This window comes from Podarcis pityusensis (genome assembly GCF_964106645.2).
Source record: "Podarcis pityusensis genome assembly, chromosome: 4".
Taxonomy (NCBI): Eukaryota; Metazoa; Chordata; class Lepidosauria; order Squamata; family Lacertidae; genus Podarcis; species Podarcis pityusensis.
In genome coordinates, this window is record NC_138027.1 from 36,792,703 (window position 1) to 36,817,502 (window position 24,800).

General features: G+C 41.6%; 1 long non-coding RNA gene across 2 annotated transcripts in view; it reads right to left on the reverse strand.

Annotated features, from left to right (window-relative positions):
* LOC308475655 overlaps positions 1-24,800 on the reverse strand; it is a 74,940-nt gene that overhangs the window by 24,024 nt on the left and 26,116 nt on the right. The window contains exons 1-2 of one of the 2 annotated variants that reach the window (XR_013985347.1): positions 8,570-8,715; positions 8,134-8,423 (exon numbers count right to left, since the gene is read on the reverse strand). The exons of the other annotated variant lie outside the window; for it this stretch is intronic. This is a non-coding gene — a long non-coding RNA (uncharacterized lncRNA). Of the gene's footprint in view, positions 1-8,133; positions 8,424-8,569; positions 8,716-24,800 lie in introns of those variants that run through there. 2 annotated transcript variants of the gene reach the window in all.

Consider the following 24,800-nt stretch of genomic DNA (forward strand, 5'->3'; position numbering starts at 1 on the left):
TTACCTTTACTCCATGGGTCCATTTGCCCAAATCAACATTTATAGGATAGTGCTTAAATTTTGTTTTTTCTGGAAACCAACTAACTGCTTGGAATAGTAGCACTGCATAATATACCATTAAAGGAACATTTTATATCTGAACAAAAATATAGGTCAGCGCGTGAAAAAAATAAAATAGTATAATTGTTGGTGATCACGTTGGAATTAACAGTATAACACCGTCTTCCTTAGTTGTTAATTTGTGCGAAGACTTTTCACTTTCACTATATGTTAGCAGGCAGTGCCCCCTGGCGGAACAAAATTAATCAAGTTTCACTTTAGTCACTGGGAAGGAAGTATGGGGAAGGCACTAGCCAATTTACAACTAAGGCACACAATGACGAAGTTGTGGTTTTTCTTTTTTCATTTGAAAGCACGAAACCTTCTGCATTTAAGAGATATATCTTCTCCCATGCAGGGAAACATCAATGGGACAGGAAGGGACTCCTTGTACTGAGTCAAACCATTGACCCATCTTGCTAAGTATTGTCTACAACTCTCCAGGATTTCAAGGAGCCTCTCCCAACTGTACCCAGAGATGCTGGGAATTGAACCTGGGAATTTCTGCTTGAAAGGCAGATGCTCTGCCACTGAGCAAAGGCCCTTCCCCAGCTGCAGGCTTCCAGATTAGACACCAACGCACAAAGTATTGTTTGAAAAAACCAAGACTCTTTGCACTCTCCTCTGCTCCCTCTTTCTTTCCACCCAGGGCAGCCCTGCCTTCTGGGCCTCAGTGGCGGCAGCCTCTCTCCTCCTCCTCACCTGCTCTCGAGTAGCCACTACAAGCTGCCCAAGGGAGGAAACCACCAGCAGCAGCAGCCAGGGAGAGGCAAGGGGATGCTTCCTTGCCGCTGTCACTCAGGACAAACGCCTGCTCATACACTTTCCTGAGCTTGGCAGTAGCAGCAGCACTGGCAAGAAAAATAGGGACATTCCGGATCAAATCAGAAGCCCAGATGGCTTTTGTAATTCCAGGACTGTCCCTGGAAAATTAGGTTAATTGGAGGGTATGGAGCAGCGGCGTAGCGTGGGTTATCAGCACCCGGGGCAAGGCAAGTAATTTGCGCCCCCTAACCCGGGGCAAGGCAAATAATTTGCGCCCCCTAACCCGGGGCAAGGCAAGTACAGTAATTTACTCTCCCAAGCAGCAGCAGCAGCGAGGCTTCTCTTTCCCCCGCGCTCTCCTGGAGCTGCCTCTTTTCTTTCCTTTTTTCCCTTTTTCCAAGGCTTTTCGCTTTCTCTCCTTAATTGATTCCTCCTCCACACCGCAGCGTTTCCTAGCTGCTTCGCCCCCCCCCTTCCCCTCTCTCTCCTCCTCGCTCTGCTTGCCTTGCCCTGCACCGGCAGCAGCAGGCGCAGCCAGACCCCCGCCAGCCAGCCCGCCCGCCCGCCCACCCGGCTTCCTCTCCTTTTTTTGCCCACGGCAGAAGGCTTCGCTCTCCCCCTTCCGCGACCTCCTCGCCAAGCCGAGCGAGCGCGGGCTCCCCAACCCGTGGATTTTAGTAGGGGCAGAGAGCTGCTAGTGCGAGCGCGCCCCCCGCCCATGTTGCGCCCGGTGCGGCCGGCCCCCCTGGCACCCCCCACGCTACGCCACTGGTATGGAGTCATGTGTACTAGGCCTAGGATTCCATAATGGGGGGGGGGGGGGAGATTGGATATAATTGTAAGAGAATAAATATTTAAAAAAAAACTTATTGGGAGTTAAGCAGCCAGGTATACATTTGCATTGTTAGTCACTTATATCCACCTAATAATTATATGCCGGCATTGGATCTTGCCTTGAGAGACACAATAAATTATTTTATTTATTTATTTATTTATACATACATACATACATACATACATACCACACTCACCTGGCTGGGCTTCCCCAGCCACTCTGAGCAGCTCCGAAAGAATATTAAAAACACAATAAAACATCAAACATTAAAAACTTCCCTAAACAGGGCTGCCTTCAGATGTCTTCTAAAAGTCAGAAGAAGAGTTTGGATTTGATATCCCGCTTTATCACTACCCAAAGGAGTCTCAAAGCGGCTAACAATCTCCTTTCCCTTCCTCCCCCACAACAAACACGCTGTGAGGTGAGTGGGGCTGAGAGACTTCAGAGAAGTGTGACTAGCCCAAGGTCACCCAGCAGCTGCATGTGGCGGAGCAGGGAATTGAACCTGGTTCACCAGATTATGAGTCCACCACTCTTAACCACTACACCACACTGGCTCTCAGATAGTTGTTTGTTTCCTTGACATCTGATGGGAGGGTGTTCCACAGAGCAGATGCCACTACCAGGAAGGCCCACTGCCTGGTTCTTTCCCGGCTACTATGGAAGTAGCCTACTTTGGTTCTTTCCAGCTATGTAGACTTGGAAGGGCATAGCAAATCACCATATGTGTCTTGAAGGATGTGCTTCTATCTTTCCTCCCACAAAGACCCATGTGGTGGAAAGGGAACATAGCTCAGTAGCAGAGCAAATGCCTTGTGCTGGATAGGTTCCAGATTCAATCCCTGGAATTACCAGGTAAAAGGTTTGTTTAGTAACTGAAGTAAAGAATTTGGCCTGAGACCCTGAGACAATACTGGGCTAAATGGATAAAATGTCCGCTCTGGTATAAGGTAGCTTCCTTTGAAGCTGTTTTATTCTGTACTAGAACTAAACCTGCACAGGCATATTTATCAATTCAGCAGTTGCAGCCAAATGATAGAGGGGCGAATCAAACCGTATTTCATATTCTGTAGTTTTATTTGAATAAAAAAGTGGCCTTCATTACAGCTTTTTCGTTCATATCCTTTCCAAATATCACGCTTTCTGTCTGCAAATGAGAGATGACAGGGAAGAGACAACTTGTAGGATCTGTGCAGGCTTCTGCTATTCTTAACTGACCCTCATCAGGGTGCATCTCATTTTAGCTCATTTTGCGAGAACTGCTTAATGCAATTAGCGAATACAGAAGACAAAACGAGGCAATGTCACCAGCAAACGGAGAATAAAAGCCAAAGCATGCAGGAGTCATTAGCTCTAATGGAGATGATTTAAAAATAATCAGGAAATTCCTCATTCACTGAACACTATCTACATTGGGGTGGGGAGGGGAAACGAGGAAATCTAATACTGCCAGCCTGTTCAGGGAATGGCTTTTGAGCTAGTGAAGGCAGAAAAGCCTTTATTTCTGATTCTATGTGATTTTTCTGATTTTCATGGTGTTCTGGTGGGCTTCCCCAGTCCTGTGGAACAAGTTTTCAGAGTATACTGAGAGCTACGGGGATAAGCAGGAGTCAACAAACATCACCTCCCCTTCTCTTACGTTGGTAGATGCCTCCAAAAGATATTCATGGGTTGTCTTTACAAAGGCTTTTAGGCTCTTGTCTGAAAGATCGTTGTACCTTAATGCTGTGGATTTGATGTTTCTGGTTTCCTATGGCAGGCTTGATGGTTTCATAATAAAAAAAAATATTTCCAAGTAGGGCCGCAGGAAGCTGTCAATGTTAAGACACTCAGAAGCCCTCTACGACAGGAAAGGGAAAACAAGGTTCAGAATGGAAGAGAGAAAATTCAGAGGTGCTAGAAAAAGAGGAGGAAGAGTAGCTGGGCACAAGAAGGCATATAATAATTATAATCATAATGTTCTGAGTGTACTATCGACCTTCCTACGGGCAAAGGTAGCAGATTTGACTGGTGTGGTTCTTTGTTGTTGCTTTGCATTATCGGCCCAACCTTTTTGCTCTTTGAAATAGGATGCTCACACACTTGAGGGATACAGGGGCATTTTTATGATTTGAATTATAAAATATCTGCCTAGTCTTATGCCTAGATACGATTCCCCTATCAGAAAATAAAGGGTGCATTAGTTGTTAGAGGAAGAGATGCATTTTTTTCTGATTCTCTGTTCTCTCTGCAGCACTCCACACCACTTCTGTGTTTCAAGGTACAGACTCCACACACACACACACACACACACACACACATTTTTCCATGTATAAGACTAGGTTTTTCCCCTAAAAAATAATGTCCAAAATTTGGGGGCGTCTTATACATGGGGGCCATCTCTTCCCGTTTTCTTAAATTGGAGTACCCCAAAATAGGGGGTGTCTTATACATGGGGGCGTCTTATAGACAGAAAAATACAGGGTGGGTGGGTGGGTGGGTAGGTATATAAAATAAAATATCTCCTTTTTATAAAAGGGCTTCATGAAGACAGAAAGACAGAAACTTTGGGGATGATGGGGGGGAAACCCTCAAGTTCAAGTTCTGAATCCTGAGGCAAGTCTAGCTGTCTCACAAATTCATGTTAGATGCAGAGCCATGCTTGAAGTACAGTGTTCCTGAACTGCTTAAAGTAAAAGATCCAACCACCTTGGTTTGAATTGTTTTGGTAATTACAAGGTTTCTTAATGAGAATTTTCGGCGGGGGGAGGGGAGAGATGCTGGGGGCTTCCGTCATCATCTGAGAGTTCTCACCTAGCTTTTAATGTTGTACGTAGGGGTGGGGATTATCTACTTTTATGTTCTCTCTACTACACTCTCACATGTGGTAAAAAGAAAAATCACATTTATTCCAACAACAGCTAATGCAAAATTGTCACATTAGTAATTCATCCTTCTTCCTGAGTGGATGTGCTCTGACCTCTAGTGGCAAGAGAGATAAATTATTGAGTTCTATCCATTTCTGCTCATACATTATGACATATGACATAATACCTGATATGATTCATACAATAATATAATTAGAAGCCATACTATTAATAATCTAAAAAGGTTAATTATGCATTAAATACAAAAATGGCCTGCAGCTTGATTGGCAATGTTCCTTATTTTCCTTATCTTCAAAACAATAGAGCTGATATTTTATTTTAATGTTTAAAATATTATTTAAAATGCAAATAAGTAATAATAAAATTACTACTCCTACTCCTATTTACACCCCATTTTTCTGCTCTCTTCTCAGACTGCTGTATAACATAACCATGAAACTATACCCTAAAATTATTTAAACACAACTAACAAATTATTATTTTTTTAAAAAAACAAGAATAAATATGCATACAATATAATCACTAATTTCTATAAAACATTACTTGTAAACATACTAAAAGCTTAAGAAAAAGTAAAATGCCAATTAAACTGAATGAACAAAAATATTTGTCAAAGGAGGGTGGGATATTATCAAGTGCCTTGTTAAAATAAACACCTTTAATTATACCAGTAAAATGAGTCCAATTCTTGCCTTTTTTAAAAGAAAAAAAAAGTCCCCATAGGAATACTATTTTTTTCCTACACAGAGATTATCTCTATTGACAAAGCAATGCACGGACAATAGGAAGCGGAGTGTTCTGGCTTGTCCTTGCCAGATCCATGCATTCAGGGATATGAGTAGAGCCTGCATATTACATATGTAATATGTAATAATATGTAATATGTAATATGTAATATGTAACCTGCTGTTACATATGTAGACTCCTGCCATGTGACCAGGGGTTTTCCAAAGGTCTGAACAGAGCCTACACAAGCTCTCCCCCTGAGACTGGCCATGTTTCATTCTGCTTGCATGTGTACATCTTATTTACATGTACACCACAGTTTCAGGTTAAGGTGTCCGCTGGGTCATTTATCACAATCCTGTTTGCCCTGCTCCCACATGATTACAATCCTGAATGTCACAGGAAGAGTCATTTCTGAAATTTATTACTATTTAATTGTTTTAAGTTGCTTGCTCCACAATAAATTCTCCAAGTGACATGCAAAGCATAAGTAAAAGTAATGCATTGTAACAAAAAAAATATAACGGTTCATAAAATGAACAACTGTCAATAAAACAGCAGCAAAAGTGTCAGCAAGAACAAATCGTCGATTGCAACAATCAACAAACATCACTGTTGTCCTTCACATGCCTGGGGAAGACCCATGTCTTAGAAGACCCCAATGAGTTTATCATAAAAAGTTTGTTGTATATGGCATAGAGGCTTGCCTTATGGCCAAACGGACTGTTTGTCCATGTAGACCTGATGCTGTCTACTCTGACTGGCAGAGCTTCTCTGCAATCTCAGGCAGAGGTCTTTCTTATCACCTGAGATTCCAGGAATCTGACATGGGACATTTCTGCATAATGTAGAACTTGCATTATGAAATATACTCAGAATTATTATTAATAATAATAATAATAATAATAATAATAATAATAAATAAATAAATAAATTATTTATACCCCGCCCATCTGACTGGGTTTCCCCAGCCACTCTGGGTGGCTTCCAACAAAGTATTAAAATACAGTAGTTTGTTAAACATTTAAAGCTTCCCTAAAGAGGGCTGCCTTCAGATGTCTTCTAAAAGTCTGGTAGTTGTTCTTCTGACATCTGGTGGGAGGGCATTCCACAGGGCGGGTGCCACTACCGATAAGGCCCTCTGCCTGGTTCCCTGTAACTTGGCTTCTCGCAGTAAGGGAACCACCAGAAGGCCCTCGGTCCTAGACCTCAGTGTCCGGGCAGAACAATGGGGGTAAAGATGCTCCTTCAGGAATCCTATAGTGATTTCAGCTTGTAAGACAATGATTGAATTGCCCCCCAAACCTCAGGCTTTTATATACATTATTTACACAATGAGTCCAGTCTGATTGGCTGATTCTGCTTCCCTCCTGAAGCCTGATTGGTCTTCTCCTGCAAGCCAACCAGTTTTTGCATTCTAGAATCCTACTTGCCTATTGTTCTAGGATCCAAGCTTACGATAATTCGCACAGGGCAATACTGTGTGACTGGCCAGGCCTTTAAGAAGTCATAAAGCTGTAGGGGTTAAGTCTTATCAAGCCCTACCTCTTTGGTACATCAGTGTGCACTCCCTTGCTAAGGTAGTGTGGGACACACAACTGTACAAATATAAGGGGATTCCTAAGTAAAGCTGACACTGCAGTTCAAACAGTACACAGAGTACACTGAGCTAGCTAGCCTGACACAAAAGATATCAAGGAGAAATACATGCTCTGCGGCACTTCTGTTGTTATACAGCCAATGCATAGTCTAAATCTAAAAACTACTGGGGATTATTAGAAGTCAATCCTGGCAAGTATTTTAAACAGGCGTTTCTTTTGTTGCTCCTATCTAAGCAAGACAAGAGACTCTATATAGACAGTATTTTGGTGGCACCTCCGGCGCAGTTAAGAATTATTTTCCCCGAGCATCTTGTCTGCTGGCAAATGATCTCACCGCTAGGTGGCGCGCGGCTCAATTACTTTGCAGGTTTGGAAGTCGTCGAGCTCACAAATGTACTAATGTAGGAACACAGGAAACTGCTTTATAGGAAGTCAGGGCTCAGTGCTGTCGGTGCATCTCCAGGCCACATTCCGGCTTTCAGCTCTGATCAATCTGGCAGCCCAGCCTGGCTGAGTCTGTTGGGTGTAGAGGGCACCAAGTGGGCACAGGCTGTCAAAATTTCAAGGCGGGTTATGGCTTCTCTAATAACTTGAAATAATTGTTTAATTTGCCACAATTTCAATAGTATTACCAGGCAAGGCTAGTGCATTATATCTGAATGTTATTGATGATCTCCAGTAAGCTCTGACCCACAAGGAAACTTATAAACCATGTAGGCATATCTATGGGTGAGCCAAAATGTTACAAATAATTACTAATAATAAGGAAGTGGCTGTTTTTCAAGTGCCCCCAAGATCTGTACAACTAAATCCAGAATACTAGAATGGCTATGCAAAAGTCCCCAGAGCCCGGTTCCAAGTTCCTTATGTGGCCCAAGTACAGTTATTTATTATTATTTGAAAACAATATTTATATGAAGGTGAAAGAATGCAGGAAGTAGCAGGTGAGAGTAGAACTATGCAATGGATCAGAAACACTGTGTATAACGGATTAATTTAAATGCTTTTAGAAGAGTCAGCAAGAGGGAACCTGTGATGAGAATGGTCCCTCTGTTCCTAGGAATTTAGGAGCCCACCAAGCTAGCCCTATGGAGGACTCACTTTCACGACCTCCATGAATACGTTTTATGGAGTACAATGAAGCCTTGCTCCTACATAAATGTGTAATGTGCACGGACTGCACTGTGAGTCACTCCAAGATAAATGTGCAGCCTTAGGCTGAAATCCTACTCACACTTACCAGGGAATAAGTTCTACTGAATTCAGTTGGGCTCACTTCTGAGTAGAAATGGATAGGACTGCGCACTGTTGCATTCAGCTATATGCTGTCAACTACCTATTTTCAATTACATACTCTTAAGTATGTGTTTTTGTGTAGTCCTGAATACTTGAATCTTTTCTAGTGCTTTCCTGAAGTTGACTTTCTTGGCCCAAACTTGAACAAGGTGAATTCTTGGAACATGAAACGTTCTACAGACAGATCTTAGAGTTAACACATCAGGGCATCAAAGGATGGCTGCTTTTGCATTGCTAAAAAAAAGAAAGAAAAGAAATACATCACCAGAAAGGAGGAGAGAAGAAGATGTAGATTTGCATTAAAACGCATATGAGCTAATTTATGGTATAAATGCAAACATAGAAATAATTACCATAATATAAATAAAACAATATCTCACCAAAGTGCCTCGTCTGCCAACTGTTGAAGGGCAACTTCAAGCCCCAGTTTCCTTCCTTACAGTTCTTTAGATCAGACTTGCACCAGACAACACTTCAGATAGAAGATTATTATTATTTTTAGACTGAGGACTATCCTCTGTAAAGGAGGATACATGGCCAACCTAGAGAATCAGACACATTTCAAAGTGCATAAGGCCCTTGATCAAATATTAAAGGAAATAATCAAAGAAGTGTGGAGCTCCTCCAATACGTCTGGGAGTATATCCAGAGAGACATGCACACAGCAAAGGTGGTTTTGGTGTGCGCTGTTTGGCATTGAAACATTCACCACATCAAGACACAATTCACTCAAGAGGTGATTCACAAGTGACCTTCACCACTGTGCTAGTAAATAAAACAGAATCTCTCTCTACGTACACACATTTTCTTTGCATAGATGAAAATACTCCCCTGGATCATGGCCACAGGATTCAATCCAGAAAAGGTTTTAACACTCATAAGCACAATACCACAGCGGTTGTCAACCTGCTGTATTGGACTGCAACTCCCAACCAGCATGGCCAATGGTTGGGAATGGCGGGAGCTGCAATCCACAAATTCTAGAAAACACCACCTTGGCTATCCCTGCAATATCACCCAGGCTTTTCATGCTAAACTGCCAGCCACAGTTTCCATCCTGGGAGAAAATGGGCCCTGCATCCTCTTGTTAACAGAGCCACTTCGCAGGTTGTGCCTTGTCTCCTCTGCATGAACTTGACTATGTTCCTACTTCATCTATGCGTTGCAGGCTGAGTTGAAATGTTCCAGAATTTTACCAGATAGCACTTTTGTATACCAGTTAATGTGTATCAGCACACACAATGCTTTATGTGCCGCTGTAAATGCAAGTGTTTTGCTGCATGGTCATGCAGCGTACATGTGCTGGAAAACTATGGTCCTGGGAAGTCACGTCACCCCTCAATGATGCATTCATCAAAATGCTCTTAGGACATCTGTTTTTATTTACTTTTACATTTTAATCAGTTTTCCAACCTGCCTCTTTGCTTACCTTCAAAATATCCAGGTGACTTGCAATACAAAATAATTTTCAAAAACAAAAAACAAAAAGCATGAGGGAAAACCTGCAGTATACTCTTAGGTAAAGGTAAAGGGACCCCTGACCATTAGGCCCAGTCGTGACCGACTCTGGGGATGCGGCACTCATCTTGCTTTAGTGGCCAAGGGAGCCGGCGTACAGCTTCCGGGTCATGTGGCCAGCATGACTAAGCCGCTTCTGGCAAACCAGAGCAGCGCACGGAAACGCCGTTTACCTTCCCGCCGGAGCGGTACCTATCTACCTACTTGCACTTTGACGTGCTTTCTAACTGCTAGGTTGGCAGGAGCAGGGACCGAGCAACAGGAGCTCACCCCATTGCGGGGATTTGAACCGCGACCTTCTGATCAGCAAGTCCTAGGCTCTGTGGTTTAACCCACAGCGCCACCCACTAGTATACTCTTAAGCATAGCTAAAATAGCCTGGTCAGTTTTCCTGACCAAATGGCTTCTGGAATAAGATCTTTATATCCTTCCTGAAAACATGAAGGAAGCAGGCTATGCAGAAATCCATGCAGATATCCTCAGGTGGCATTGATGAAGTTGCTCTCTCTCCATGAAGGAGACACGAGGTGAAACTCACGGCTCTGTTTCTGCTCAATATTCCTCTCCTTACAGCAATCCACTAACAGGATAACAATGGCAGCTATATTCTTTATTCTGTGATTTTGGGTGTATCGTATTTCAATGTAGCACCATGTCTAGGGGAAAAAATGTGGCTAGGGAAACTGAAGTTAAGAGAAAGGGGAAGGTGAATTTAGTATTGGGTTCATTTCTTGCTCATGTTGTCATCTTGGAAAAATTGCCAATTCAAGACCACATTCAGGGCCATGTATAATCAAATCAAGAACTACACAATGGCATTTCCAGGTCAAGGTCTCCAAAAACGGCAGCCTAAACTGGAGGTTCTGGAATATACAACATGAAAGATAGCAAGAAAGCAGCACACACTATTCTGTTGAACAGGGTAGGTAAAAGAGAAAAGGAGTAGGCAGAAGGCAGATGTTGATACCAGGTGTGGTCAATTTAGAAGGATCATATTAACTTCTAGACACAGGGACTAACATTGCATTTCCTTCTGCAGATATTGCTAAGGTCTGAGTTCCCAAGATCCAGCCATATCTCTAAGTTTTGGGCTCAGACAGAGTTGGCCAAGCACTTAGCACTCTCAGGCAGCTGTTGCGGCCCAGATGCCTTAGCAGGGTTCATTGCTGTGCTAATCCTGGACCCTCAACGCTAAATTGCTGAGTATGTGAACCACTCACTATTTTACTTATCTTCAGTGCCCCTGGTGTAGCATCATGCTAGGGCATTGTAGGAAATTAAATGACAGGGATAGGGATAGGTACTGGAGGAGGGATTCATAATGGGTTAGGGAATGAGGAATTCATTTGCTCCACTTTTTTTGCAGCAGACCAAGCCAATTTGACATCCCTGAACTTACAGTTGCAGATCCAAACTCAACTGTAAATTGGTTTTCAGACTTCTCTGGATTTTGCAATGCTATTTTTCGGCCCCACCCCCTAAAGCGTGTGCACAAAAATACATTTTAAAATGCATACATTTTACAGGCAGATCGTGTGTGCCTTCAGAAGCCTACAAGAACAGGATGAAACAGGCTTATTACAGACACCAGCAAAACTGACATGGGATGGATTTAGGTTAGCCTGTCCATCTCTACTACTGTGTTTCAGGGTGATTTGCAGACCCAGCCACTCAGCCCAGTCAGCCCTTACTGTTGAAGCATATAAGCCTGCCAGAGGGCCCACTGATGTAGGAGCTGGGTCAGAAGATGGCACTTTGCTGGGGACCCCTCAAACCTAGATGCAGCCCTAGAATCTGAGATTCCCACCTGAAGTTCTGGGGTCCCCTAACACAATTTTAAAACACAGTGCCTTTCTGTTAGAGTGGGTTTCCTGTTGCTATTTCATTTCACAATGCAGAATAATAACTTTATAATAAGCACAAATACAACCAACAGCGATTAACCCATGGAAGAACATAGGCCATGTCAGTAAGCCTGCATAAAGGAGACCTGTGTAATATAAGCATCATGGGTAACATTTTTACGAGCAATTTAAATGTGAGGATAGAGACTTGATGAATCGAACTGGACAAGGCATGTCATGTCTAGAAATTGCATGCAAAAAATACATTTGGGAACAGTCTGAATGGAGCTGGAAACAGTGTTCAACAGGACTTAGGATTTTAAAACTATAGGAGGAAATGCAACCACAAAGTTGAAAAATATTACATGCGTATATGAGCAATTTGGTGTTTAATCTTTTGCACCAGGGTTTGCAGAAAGGGTGAGATCGTTAGTTATTGGCTATATTGCTCTCACCAGCTACTTCTTTCCCCTTTGAATCGTTTCATCTAGGTAGGATAAAAATGAAAATTTTAATTAATTATGGCAATGATATCTTCAGGAAAACATAGAGGAAAAAATGTTTACGATGGGAATAGTGGCATCTGATCATCACAAGAGAAGAAATGAAAGGTAAAATAGAAATAAATTCTGGGAAAACCAAAACCTATATTAAAAAACTGAAGACTGTATTCAAAACTATTCATGAGCTAAACATGCAGGTCCCAAATAGCATTCTCAGACTGTGTCCAAGAGTAGCTTCAAAAACTGAAGAAGGGACATGCTTAAAGCAAGGAATATTTTCTCCTATCAAAAAGAAGGCAAACAAGCTCTATTTTTTTAAAAAAAACAGAACCTTGGAGTTAAGCAAAAGTACAATTAAAAGAAGAAGAAGAGAAGAGGAGGTGAGCTATAGCATTTAGTGTAGTTTCTTTTTGATTCTGCCACACCTTCAAATGTTTCTGTCTTCTAGTTTGTTTTTTCTCTCACTCTGCCTTCCCCCTCCCAAAATTCTGGTTTTGATTTCCCCCACAAATGTCCTGAGTAAAGTTAAAGCTCATTTTCATGAAAAGCATTGTGTGGATTGTTATCCTATGCATACCTTCCAGATGTCATGGGAATGCTTGTATCACTACTGCTTAGAATGTTGGACCATGTCAACCAAGGGCTAGTTTCATATCTCCACTAAACCAGAAAGATCAGGCCAGTTGATCTCCTGCCTGTTGTGAGGGTGAAAAGAGGAAATCATGTGCACGGCTCTCAGGCCTTGGCAGAAGGGTATGATTAAAAATGTAATAAATAAATATTCTTACAGCTGCACAAGAAGCCATCCTGACAGGTATTAATCAAAGGATTACAGGAACCTGAAATGGTGCCTTTATTTTGTTTTGCACTCACAAATTTCTATTTTCACATTTGTGAGTGTGAAGCTGTAAACTAAATACTCTTCTTTAGCTCCAGTGCAAGGTCAGGCTCACACAATCTAAAGCATAATTCTTGAGAAGTGCCGGGGTGCGTAGCACTTGCTGGTTTCTAAATGGACTGAAAATTATCAAGCTCTTGTTCTTCCTTATCAGTATCAACTAATTCTGTCGGTATAAGCTTCTAAGCAAAAAAAGGCAACCAGAAGTTATTTCCCAGAGCTATCAAACATTACAGAAAAATGCAACCTGTGAGATAATGATCTAATTCATAGCAACAAAACCCTCATAATTCAAATCTGCCGTTCTCTCCTAACAATTCAGAGTTTATGATATACCTCCTTCTTACATAGAAGGTTATCAGTGGAGTCAGAGAAATAAACGAGGAAACATTCCCAAGAATTTCTTGGAACTCTCCTTCTACTAGTTCTTTGCTTTTGCTAGCAAGCCTAAATCAGAAGAACCCTCTTAAAGCATTCTCTAACTCCCTTCCAGTCAGGATTCAGGCCTCATCATGGGACTGAAACTGCCTTGGTCGCACTGGTTGATGATCTCCGGCGGGCTAGGGACAAAGGTGAGAGCTGTTTCCTAGTTCTGCTGGATTTCTCAGCGGCGTTTGATACCATCGACCATAACATCCTTCTGGACCGTCTTGAGGGGCTGGGAGCTGGGGGCACTGTTATATGGTGGTTCCGCTCCTTTCTCCTGGGCCGTGTTCAGAAAGTGGTGTGGGGGATGAGTGTTCAGACCCCTGGGCTCTCACTTGTGGGGTGCCTCAGGGTTCTGCCCTCTCCCCCATGCTTTTCAACATCTATATGCAGCCGCTGGGAGAGATCATCGGGGTTTGGGCTGGGTGTTCATCAGTATGCGGATGATACCCAGCTCTACCTCTCTTTCAAATCAGAACCAGTGAAGGCGGTGAAGGTCCTGTGTGAGTGCCTGAAGGCGGTTGGAGGTTGGATGGCGGCTAACAGATTGAGGTTGAATCCTGACAAGACAGAAGTATTGTTTTTGGGGGACAGGAGGCGGGCAGGTGTGGAGGATTCCCTGGTCCTGAATGGGGTAACTGTGCCCCTGAAGGACCAGGAGCGAAGCCTGGGAGTCAGTTTGGACTCACAGCTGTCCATGGAGGCACAGGTCAAATCTGTGTCCAGGGCAGCTGTTTACCAGCTCCATCTGGTACGCAGGCTGAGACCCTATCTGCCTGCAGACTGCCTCGCCAGAGTGGTGCATGCTCTGGTTATCTCCCGCTTGGACTACTGCAATGCGCTCTACGTGGGACTACCTTTGAAGGTGACCCGGAAACTACAACTAATCCAGAACACGGCAGCTAGATTGGTGACTGGGAGCGGCCACCAAGACCACATAACACCGGTCTTAAAAGACCTACATTGGCTCTCAGTATGTTTTCAAGCACAATTCAAAGTATTGGTGCTGACCTTTAAAGCCCTAAACGGCCTCGGTCCTGTATACCTGAAGGAGCGTCTCCACCCCCATAGTTCTACCCGGACACTGAGGTCCAGCACCGAGGGCCTTCTGGCGGTTCCCTCACTGTGAGAAGCCAAGTTACAGGGAACCAAGCAGAGGGCCTTCTCGGTAGTGGCGCCCTCCCTGTGGAACGCCCTCCCACCAGATGTAAAAGAGAACAGCAACTACCAGACTTTTAGAAGACATCTGAAGGCAGCCCTGTTCAGGGAAGCTTTTAATGTTTGATGTATTAGAGTATTTTAATATTTTTTTTTGGAAGCCGCCCAGAGTGGCTGGGGAAGCCCAGCCAGATGGGCAGGGTACACATAATAAATTATTATTATTATTATTATTATTATTATTATTATCTAACACAGAAGTGAGAACGGGGGGGGGGAATCAGACTAGTTCTGCCCCCAGTGTTATTCTCGTCACCCTCTAAATCATGGCAGGCAACTACCTGAAGGAGCCATCTCCAGGACTCGTGGAGGTTTCTGACATATTTTAGAACCTTGGAAAATCGGCATTCTAGAATGGGCTTCAGACCCCTACCCTCCGACTTGTGGAGAGTGATGAGAATGGCAGTGGGGTTTGTGTGTGGAGCTAGCAAGTTTGTCTCGACTGCCTCTGCTTACGTGCTTGCATCGGGGGTTGCTAGCATGTTTCCCTCCCGACATTGCTGGACTCCACCTCCCATCATCTCTGACTATTGGCCACGGCGACTAGGCCTGCTGGGAGTTGGGAGTTCAGCATCTGGAGACTGGAGGGAAAACCACACTGGACGTTCCTTCTGCTCTGCAGTGCGGCAAGGCTCAACCAGGTTGTCTGGCAATGTGAGGACACAAAGGAAGAGCTCTGAAGTTGTTCCATCAAGGAACAAGCTGAAACAGAGCCCTTATATGGTAATAATAGCAGTTGCAGCCTGATTGTTAGCAGTACTGTACTGCAAGATGCAGACGCTCAGGTCTTCCAGGATGTTCTATAGTGAAGTTCAGAGGATGGCAGTGCCACATCCTTGGGCCACGGGTGCACTGGCCCACATATTCTTCTGGTAGCCATGCCTCTGCGACTGTCCCTGCATGCCCTTCACCTGCATGTTCAGAGTCCTTGCCTCCATCACCTCATGAATTCCTGGCACCCATTCTGCATAATTGAAGAAGGTTACATCATTAGACTTTATCTTAGTGAGCTTCCTGACATAAAGTGGGGGAGGAAGAGTGTTGATCGTTCAACTTTCTAAACTGTTCAACTTTCTCAAACGCCATAGAGGCAGGTTGTTCCTCGTCTTGTAGCTAAACAGAATTATGGAAGTCACCAGATATATGGAGATGCATGACTCACTGTATATCGGTATGGCTCATATTACTATATTTTGAGTTATTCATATGATCCTTTAATTAATGATATATTCAAGCAATGTTTCTGGCACAAAAATGTTGACTACAAGGAAGGGAGCAAATTGTCTCACAATATGCACAATGAATGATGTCTTCCTTCATAATTTGCTTACTAGCCTAGGTGGCAGATGGATTGGCACCATTTATTTTATATATTTCCTAGCAAATTAGAGACTATATGGCCAGCGTGATGACATCACTATGACACTTAGCTAGTAGTATTTGCTTTTGTTACCATGTTAGGGTGATATCAGGGCTTTCTGCCCCCATTGCAACTCATCTACATAACCCTGCTGTGAAAAGCAGTCATTTCAGCTCAACCATAAAGGTAAAGGTAAAGGGACCCCTGACCATTAAGTTCCCACAAAAGGATTAGATAATAATGGGAAGCCTTAGCAGCCCATGCCAATATCCGAGGAGTTACTGTTTCAGAAAGTCAACAGATTAGAATCACTGTCAATAAAAGGAAACGATCTAAAACAATGTCTAAATCATGAAGAGGACAAATACACTGAGCAAATTGATTTAGGGAGGAGAGAGAACTGCTTTTAAGAGATGACATTTTTGGAATGTTTTTTATATAATGGAACAAATAGTAAAGCGGAAGCTGAAAATTCAAATCGTAATAAAATTATAAACCCTGAATTAATTATTTGTGGGTACGAATAGTCTACCACAACTGTTTATTTCTTGGAGAAGAATGAATTGAGCCTCTTTATAACTGTGTAAAACCACTGTGCATAATGCATTGTTTACCATTTCATATTTCATCTTACTCTGCATCTATGCATGCAGCAGAATGAAGCAAAAGCAGAATGAAAAGGTGGTAGAGGAATTGGGGAAGAACACAAAAATGGTCATAGTATGCTACACTATACTATATAACCTTAAGACTCTCTCGGCTCCTTTCCACCTCCTTCTGCCACTTGTACTGAAAGACAGTTGCTTACCACTGGCCTTGGTCCTGCATAGACCATATAATAATTATAAACATTTTCTGTGGCCAAGCAACAGTATAATGAAAGAGAAGGTAGGAACACAGAAGTATGTAAGTTCATCTATGTGAAAATATTACTGACTTGGAGTTTGTTTTGTTGTTTCCTTTGTTTTTGATCAGGAAGAAGAAAAGTAGCAGCAATAGTAGTTATGGTAATAATAAGACAAGCTTCCTCAACCTAAGCCTCCCAGATGTTTTTGGCCTGCAACTCCCATGATCCCTAGCCAGCAGGACCAGTGGTCAGGGATGATGGGAATTGTAGTCTCAAAACATCTGGAGGGCCGAGGTTGAGGAAGCCTGTAATTAGAGGTACAAGAATCCTCCTCATAACACCATTGTTAAAACATCTGCACTAGATGCTCATCTACCACTAAGCCAGGTTCAAGCCCTGAAAAAACTGAGGTCCAGTGTACCTTGGGGATCACCTGAACCCTTGTATCTCAGCTTGATGACTGAGATTATCCACTGGAGGTGTTGCTGGTTGTCCCAGGAGACCTTGAGGATCATGTGACGTCAACTCAAAACTGAGCCTTCAATGTTATCAAGACCATTCTGGTTGAAATTCAGCAGGCGTCTTCTGTTGTAATTTTTAAATGTTTGCTGAAAACTTTTATATGCCACTATGCATACAGTTGGAGAAGAAAAATACTATTGTTCATGTTAATTGGTGAGCTATGATTCTAGGTTTTTGTAATGTGTGTGTGTGTGTGTGTGTGTGTGTGTGTGTGTTGAAAACTGCTTTGATTTATTTATTGATAATAAAACCATGGCACAGAAGTATTTTTGTAAATGAAAAAATAGCTTACAATACAACGGAGAACGCACCCTTCCCTGTACCATAGATAATAGATTTTAGACATATAATTGTGTATGTAGCAATTTCTTCTTTTAAATATTTTTTGATAATTTCTTTCTGCACAAAAAATATTAGAATTAGTGAAAATATCAACACTTTGAGTCTGATTCTATAATCACAACTAAAATTCACATTTTTACCCCCCCCTCCTAATTTTCAACTCATTCTTTATATACTGATATTGTGTGTCCTTTAGTTACAAAGAGAGAGGTCTACCTTTAGAATATTTGCTGTTATTAGGTGAATGTATTGTTACATCCACCAGATGTAAGGATGTTTCTTTTAAGAACATGAACAGAGAAGATGAGCAAAAAACAATTACAGGTGTCAGTATGGTATGTAATTAGAGGTATAAGGTACACACTCACTACCCTCCCACTTTTTCCTGACTAAGATGAAACCTGTGACAAACATAATAATCTCTTGGAATGGCGGAACCACAAGCACACAGCTAGATAGTTGCACTCAAGCAAGAGCTATTGAAATCAATAGGGATTGTTCCAATGAAACTGAGCAGCTGATCACAGGTCAGGGTTATAAATGGGCTGATCAGCCAAGTTGTAGAGGATGAAATGGGTACCTAGGAGCAGATTTCAATGTTCAGAAGAAAATATGTGTCGTGATTCTTACGGACCGTACTATTTTAGAATGCAGAGAGACTGCGTGCCCAGAAAATTTATGCATGTAGACAATTGGCATGTATGGGGAAATGCTATTTATTTCTAAGACTGCAATCCTGCATATACTTCTCTGGGAGTAAGTCCCACTGAAATCAATAGGATTTACTCCTGAGAAGAAATGCCTATAATTCCACTGTAACTGAATCCGAAGGACTATCTAATGGAATGTGCTTGTATGAGGGCATTTCATCCGGTGTTCTCTCTCTCTCATTCTCTCTCTCTCTCACACACACACAACCACAGCAATGGATGCATATCATTTTTGTCCTGATACAAATCATTTGAACTTTGAGCTCTCGGAAAATGTAATATTACTGCATGAACTCTTTGCAACCACTAAGAGATGTGCATTTATTCCACGAAAAATCTATGTGCTTGTGACCACGCCCGGTTGGCCCTGTGTGCGTGTCAATCTCACAGCCATTGCCACTGGTTTAATCACAACAGTGAAACTTTTCATCAGATTCCTGTCAAAATATACTACCACAACTGTTATCTGCTGCAGGCATCTCAGTTTACACATTCTGCAGATTGGGGTGTGTGGTAAAGGCTTTTAATCTGGGGGGAAAATTGCCTCCCTAACATACATGGTCTGAATGAAAATGCTGGGCTTTCCTGTATACTTCATCACAACTGATGGAGAATCTTCCACTTTTGGGTGGGGGGTGGGATCTGTAGAATAACCCATAAAGTATGTATCGGCAGCAGCCTGCCATGTTTTCTGTTTTGTGCTGCAGTGCACAAAAGAAAAGGCATATATCTCCCTTCACAGGCGCGTGCACACACACACACATTATTGGAATAAATCTGTGCATCAAAGCCATTTATTTAATTTACTTAAAATATTTGCCTTTTCAGCTGAGTGGTCCTCAATGTGGCTTACACCAAATAATAAAATAACAGTACCCCACTCCCACCAAAATATACTGTACTGAATATTAAAGACAGGCTGAAGTTCATCAAGGACTGGACTAAATTTGTAAATTATTTGAAAGACAATTGTAGTCAATCAAACACGTTGGTAGAATTGCAAGAAGCTTTTTTTTTTTTTTAAAGCAATTTATTGGGTTTTACAATAAAAATAAACATAATAAACAATATAACATTTATCTTAACATATTTTCACATTTTCTTTGGACTTCCTCACATCTCCCGCTCCCACTTTCATCGTTGTAACATTTTGTCAGCAATTTATCATCTTATTTAAATTCTTATATCCCTTCTATATTTCATAATCTTATAATTCTCGGAAGGAGCTAAATTTTCACAGTCTTACTTATTTTCTTAAAAACTTCTAAATTTAGTGGTGCTCAGTTATTTTAATCTAGCATCTTATTTAGCATTCACTCAAATTACAATACTTTTGTAAATAGTTCTTAAATTTCTTCCAGTCCTCCTCAATCCTCTCTTCTCCCAGGTCACGGATTCTGCCGGTCATTTCAGCCAGTTCCATGTAGTCTATCAGTTGTATCTGCCATTCTTCCAGTGTGGGTAAATCTTGAGTTTTCCAATGTTTGGCGAGAAGTATCCTTGCTGCTGTTGTTGCATACATAAAAAATGTCTGGTCCTTCTTTGCCACCCCTTGGCCGACAATACCCAAAAGGAAAGCCTCTGGTTTCTTAGTGAAGGTATATTTAAATACCTTTTTCAATTCATTATAAATCATTTCCCAGAACGCCTTCACTTTAGGGCAAGTCCACCAGAGGTGGAAGAACGTTCCCTCACACTCTCTACATTTCCAACACTTATTATCAGACAGGTGGTAAATTTTAGCAAGTTTGACTGGGGTCATATACCATCTATAAATCATTTTCATTACATTTTCTTTCAGAGCGTTACATGCAGTAAATTTCAATCCATTACTCCACAACCTCTCCCAGTCCTCAAACATGATATTATGCCCAATGTCCTGTGCCCACCTTATCATAGCCGATTTAACCATTTCATCTTGTGTATTCCATTTCAACAGCAAGTTATACATCCTTGAAAGTACCTTAATCTTTGGTTCTAGCAATTCTGTTTCCAATTTCGACTTCTCCACCTGGAACCCTAGTTTCTTATCATTTTTAAAAACTTCTTTAATCTGAGCGTAATGTAACCAATCTCGCACTTTGTCTTTCATTTTCTCCAAACTCTGCAATTTCCAATTGTCTCCATCCTTTTCTAGTATTTCCCAATATTTTGGCCATTTAGCCTCCATATTGGGTCTTTTTCGGGCCTTGGCTTCCAAAGGTGAAAGCCACCTTGGTGTTTTATTTTCCAGCAAGTCTTTATATTTTGTCCAGACATTAAACAATGATTTTCTGACAATATGGTTCTTAAAGGCCTTATTTGCTTTAACCTTGTCATACCATAAATATGCATGCCATCCAAAGGCATTGTTAAACCCTTCCAAATCTAACACATCAGTGTCTTCAAGAAGTAGCCAGTCTTTTAGCCAGCAAAACGCTGCGGCTTCATAATACAACTTTAAGTCTGGCAGGGCGAAGCCCCCTCTTTGTTTTGCATCGGTTAATATCTTAAACTTAATTCTGGGCTTTTTGCCCTGCCAGACAAACTTAGAAATGTCTCTCTGCCACTTCTGAAAGCACTCCGTTCTGTCCAAAACCTGAAGTGTTTGAAATAAAAACAACATCCTTGGCAATACATTCATCTTGATTGCAGCAATTCGGCCTAACAAAGAAAGTTTCAATTTTGACCAACTATCTAAGTCTCTCTTGATTTCTGTCCAGCATTTTTCATAATTGTCCTTAAATAGACTTAGATTTTTTACTGTTATGTTTACCCCTAGGTATTTTACTTTTTTAACCACATTAAGTTCCGTCTCATTCTGAAACCGTTCTGACTCTGTATCAGTCAATTTTTTCCCCAAAACCTTAGTTTTCTGTTTATTTAGTTTAAATCCAGCCACCCGACCAAAATCATTAATCAATTGTAATACTCTTTTCGTACTAGGCTCTGGCTTCTGCAAGGTCAAAACCAGGTCATCTGCGAAAGCTTTTAATTTATATTGTTTCTGACCGACCTGAATTCCTTCCACCAACCGATCCTCTCTAATCATGTTCAATAGCACTTCCAGAACCGAAATAAATAGCAAAGGGGAGATAGGGCAACCTTGTCGTGTCCCTTTTTCAATTTTAAACTCTTCTGTAACCACATTATTAACTATCAGTTTAGCTTTCTGTTCTGAATATATCGCCTCAATCCCATTCTCAAAACCCCGTCCCACTCCCATCTCTTTTAAATTTCCCATCATAAATTTCCAGGAGATATTGTCAAAGGCCTTCTCCGCGTCTATAAAAATTAAAACTGCTTTTGTATTTATATCTGTTTGCAAAAGTTCCAAAATGTCAATAATGTTCCTTGTATTAGCAAACAGATGTCTACCTGGGAGAAAGCCGGCCTGGTCCTTGTGAATTACTTCATTTAAAACTTTTTTAAATCTATTTGCCAAAATGTCTGCAAATATTTTGTAATCCACATTTAAAAGAGAGATGGGACGGTAGTTCTTAAGTTGTGTCTTTTCAGCTTCCGACTTTGGTATTAATGTGATGAACGCTTCCTTCCACGACTCCGGTGCCCTCTTCCCCTCCATAATTTCATTGCTGACCTCCATCAAAGGTTGTATCAAATAGTCTTTTAATGTCTTATAGTACTTGGAGGTCAGCCCATCTGGTCCTGGGGATTTGCCAAGTTGCATGTTCTGGATGGCTTGTTCGATCTCCTGTCGTGTTATTTTAGAATTCAGGATTGTCCTGTTTTCTTGTGACAATTTAGATAGTCCGTTTTTTGCCAAAAATTGTTTAATCTCTACATCGTCTTGCGGCCCTTGGGTGTATAATTTTTTGAAGTATTTCTGGAAACACTTTCTGATATCCATTGGATTCTGGATGTTTTTTCCGTCAACCTCTAAGTTTGTAACAGTATTTAATCTTTGTCTTCTCTTCAACTGCCAAGCTAGCAGTTTTCCACATTTATTCGCCGACTCAAACGTTTTTTGTTTCATTAATTTAACCTTCCATTCAATTTCCTGATTTATCAATTTAGAATATTGTGTTTGATAAAGTTTAATTTCTCTCAGAGTTGGCTGTGACTTCGGATTCACTCTTAATTTCTTCTCTAATTCTTTTATTTTATCCAAGATCTTATCTTTTTTCTCACTTTGTATTCTTTTCTTTACTGCATTCTGTTGTATCAAGAATCCCCTCATTACAGCTTTGCTTGCGTCCCAGATTATTCTTTTTTCCACCATATTATTCATGTTTATCTCAAAGTAATCCTTCAAAACTTTTTGGGCCTTCTTGATAATTTCCTGATCTCTAAACAAATTGTCATTCATCTTCCATCTAAAGGATCCAGTTGGTAATAGTATCATATCCATCTTTACTGCATTATGGTCGGAACAGGTCTTTGGGCAGATTTCCACTTTTCTGACCTTAGGTGCCAGGCCTCTAGAAATCCATATTTGGTCGATTCTTGTCCAGGTCAGTTGGGCTTCAGAAAAGAGAATTGCAAGAAGCTTTGTAAGGAAAGGTATAAAAATCACTGCAGAGAAGAATAAGAAAATATGATGCTTTGGTGTTTTTTATTTGAAAGCAATGGTTAAGTAGTGAAAATGCAGAAATTTGAAATGAAAGATAGAAAATCATAAGGAAGGTTTGAAGGAAGTCATGGCCCTAAAAAGCCAAATTGTATAATCCTGTATAAGAGGAGAGATTGTAATGGAAAGCATTATTGTATAATTGATAAAAATGATATGGCAAAAAAGGCATGCTGATTCTCGGAGCTGGGGTGTGTGTGTGTGTGTGTGTGTGTGTGTGTGTGTGTGTGTCCATGCCGCCTCAACCTGGCCACTGCCCTAGCAAGTGGAAGCAGCTCCACCATTAACTGGGTGGCAGCATGGCAGGTGCTTTCAGAGGCCACATGCCAGTGGCGGGCAAGGCCAGAGGATAAAAGTTGGCAGAGAAATAGAGGTGACTCTCAGCTTTGTACAAAGGGTTTCATTCCAGCCACCCAAAACCCAGAGATTTCTAAACAGGCAAACACCCGTCTCTCCACCCACCATCCAGGCAATTGAGTGGGTATGTGTGGATTAGGACACATTGCAGCCAGGAGAAAGCACTCAAGGAGGACACCAAGCAGGCAGGTGAGGGGAGAGTACTGAGGGCTGAACAGAGATGGCCAGAGGGCTGTATTCAGCCTCAGTACCACAGGATCCCCAACCTTCTTTTTATGCAGTCACATAGCACCACCAGCTGCGAGACAGAAACAGACCAGCTCAGATGCAGGAATGCTACCTTAGTACCACTTGCCAGGGAAGGTGTGGATAGTGGTAACACAAGTTAGCTCTGTCTCAATATCAGCACCCTGGCTGCTGGGATGTTTTTCAGGAAAGGTTCAACTGGCCTCCTTGTTGATGCTTTTTAGGTGAGAAGTTGATACATGTTTTGCCTAAGGCCTTTAACAGGTTTGAGCTGTGCAGTAATTTAGACGGCTGTTGCTTTTTTACTTCAGTTTTATAGCGGTTTTACTCGTTTCCTTAAAAACACAACAACACAATGCATTAAGACCTTTTTATTGTTGCAAACCGCTTTGCAGATCCCTAAGGTGGCTAACAGTTAGTATATAAAGGCTTATATTTAACAAGCAAACAAGCCCAGATAATCCCAGCAACTGCACCTTGGTTTATTTTTGGAGCTGAATGCTTTGTTTCAGAGCTCACACCTCCCAAGTACTTGGCTTCCTCAGATATTAGGCTGTTGTATTTGTTGCCCATCTCTTTCCCTACTTCATTTATTTAGCTTTTATGTCAACTTTCCACACCGGTCAACATGATGAATGCCTCACTGGTGAGAAGCCCCTCCTGCCTGCTTCAGATTTGTGAGTCAGCAATAAGACAGCTGGACTGAGGTCATAACTCATTCTTTCCTAATCTCTGCACATATCATGTGGCAGCAGCAACAGTTGCTAACCAGACTTTATTCTGCACTGTCACACTCACAAACTCAGTTTCCCCATCCCGATAATTCCAGATTCATACAGCGCAGTGATGACGGCAGGTGACTGGATATCCAGCGTGCAAGGATTTATCCTAGTGCAGGCTGAAAATAAGAAAGGTGGTTTGAGAATCTTAAACTAAACACACCTCTGGAATTTATTTTTGAAAAGAGAAGCTAGTTCAGTGCTCCTGAGCTCCAAATTCTAGCAGCATCTTTCTCTCTGGGTGTGGATTTATTTATTAATAATAAGGCCATCAGTGTTTTATTTGTTAATAAAAAGTATTTATTCACAATAACAGTATGATTTATAGCCCATGAATTTCACAGCCATATTTATTAATAAGATAAGTATTTATGGGTAAGAAATTCATATCTCCCCATTCATCCACTTTCATTTAAATGTGTATGCAAGCTTTTGTATCATTCTGGGACTTTAAAAAGTACCTTCTTCGCC